The sequence below is a fragment of the Coregonus lavaretus genome (genome assembly GCF_964263955.1).
Source record: "Coregonus lavaretus genome assembly, contig: HAP1_SCAFFOLD_5326, whole genome shotgun sequence".
NCBI classification, from domain to species: domain Eukaryota; kingdom Metazoa; phylum Chordata; class Actinopteri; order Salmoniformes; family Salmonidae; genus Coregonus; species Coregonus lavaretus.
This window is the reverse complement of record NW_028162166.1, coordinates 36,860-39,170: the sequence shown is the minus strand read 5'-3', so window position 1 is coordinate 39,170 and position 2,311 is coordinate 36,860.

Genomic DNA, 2,311 nt, shown 5'->3' with positions numbered 1-2,311 from the left:
GAGAACTATACTGAACAAAAATAGAAATGCAACAAGCAACAATTTTACTGAGTTACAGTGCATTCGGAAAGTATTCAGACCCCTTCCATATTTTGTTACATTACAGCCTTATTCTGAAATTGATTAAATAAATGTTTTTCCTCATCAATCTACACACAATATCCTATAATGACAAAGCAAAACATGTTTTAGAAATATTTGCAAATGTCTTAAATATAAAAAACTGAAATATTTCATTTACATAAGTATTCAGACCCTTTACTCAGTACTTTGTTGAAGCACCTTTGGCAGCGATTACAGCCCCGAGTCTTCTTGGGTATGACGCTACAAGCCTGGCACACCTGTATTTGGGGAGTTTCTCCCATTCTTCTCTGCAGATCCTCCCAAGCTGTCAGGTTGGATGGGGAGCGTCGCTGCACAGCTATTTTCAGGTCTCTCCAGAGATGTTCGATCGGGTTCAAGTCCGGGCTCTGGCTGGGCCACTCAAGGACATTCAGAGACTTGTCCCGAAGCCACTCCTGCGTTGTCTTGGCTGTGTGCTTAGGGTCGTTGTCCTGTTGGAAGGTGAACCTTTGCCCCAGTCTGAGGTCCTGAGCGCTCTGGAGCAGGTTTTCATCAAGGATCTCGCTATACTTTCCTCTGTTCATCTTTCCCTCGAGCCTGACTAGTCTCCCAGTCCCTGCCGCTGAATAACATTCCCACAGCATGATGCTGCCACCACCATGCTTCACCGTAGAGATGGTGCCAGGTTTCCTCCTGACGTGACACTTGGCATTCAGGCCAAAGAGTTCAATCTTGGTTTCATCAGACCAGGGAATCTTGTTTCTCATGGTCAGAGTCCTTTAGGTGCCTTTTGGCAAACTCCAAGCGGGCTGTCATGTGCCTTTTACTGAGGAGTGGCTTCCGTCTGGCCACTCTACCATAAAGGCCTGATTGGTGGAGTGCTGCTGAGATGGTTGTCCTTCTGGAAGGTTCTCCCATCTCCACAGAGGAACTCTGGAACTCTGTCAGATAGACCATTGGGTTCTTGATCACCTCCCTGACTAAGGCCCTTCTCCCCCGATTGCTCAGTTTGGCCGGGCGGCCAGCTCTAGGAAGAGTCTTGGTGGTTCCAAACTTCTTCCATTTAAGAATAATGGAGGCCACTGTGTTCTTGGGGACCTTCAATGCTGATGACGTTTTTCGGTACTCTTCCCCAGATCTGTCCTCGACACAATCCTGTCTCGGAGCTCTACAGACAATTCCTTCAACCTCATGGCTTGGTTTTTGCTCTGACATGCACTGTCAACTGTGGGACCTTATATAGACAGGCGTATGCCTTACCAAATCCAATCAATAGAATTTAGTTGTAGAAACATCGAGGATGATCAATGGAAACAGGATGCCCCGGAGCTCAATTTCGAGTCTCATAGCAAAGGGTCTGAATACTTAAGTAAATATCATATTTCCTTTTTAATTTTTTTAATAAATTTGCACACATTTCTAAAAACCTTTTTTCGCTTAGTCATTATGGGGTATTGAGTGTAGATTGATGAGGACATTTAAAAAAAACAAAAAAACTATTTTAGAATAAGGCTGTAACGTAACAAAATGTGGAAAAAGGAAAGGTGTCTGAATACTTCAGAATGCACTGCATATGGAAATCAGTAAATTGAAATAAATTAATTAGGCCCTAATCTATGGATTTCACATGACTGGGCAGGGGTGCAGCCATGGGTGGGCTTGGGAGGGCATAGGCCCACCCACTTGCCAGCCAGGCCCACTCACTGGGGAGCCAGGTCCAGCCAATCAGAATGAGTTTTTCCCCCACAAAAGGGCATTATTACAGACTGAAATACTCCTCAGTTTCATCAGCTGTTCGGGTGGCTGGTCTCAGACGATCCCGCAGGTGAAAAAGCTGGATGTGGAGGTCCTGGGGTTGTGAGGCCGGTTGGACGTACTGCCAAATTCTCTAAAACAACGTTGGAGGCGGCTTATGGTAGAGAAATGAACATTCAATTCTCTGGCAACCGCTCTGGTGGACATTCCTGCAGTCAGCATGTTAATTGCACACTCCCTCAAAACTTGAGACCTCTGTGGCATTGTGTTGTGTGACAAAACGGCACATTTTAGAGTGGCCTTTTATTGTCCCCAGTACAAGGTGCACCTGTGTAATGATCATGCTGTTTAATCAGCTTCTTGATATGCCACACCTGTCAGGTGGATGGATTATCTTGGCAAAGGAGAAATGCTCACTATGAGGGATGTAAACTAATTCTTCCACAAAATTTGAGAGAAATCAGCTTTTTGTGCGTATGGAACATTTCTGGGA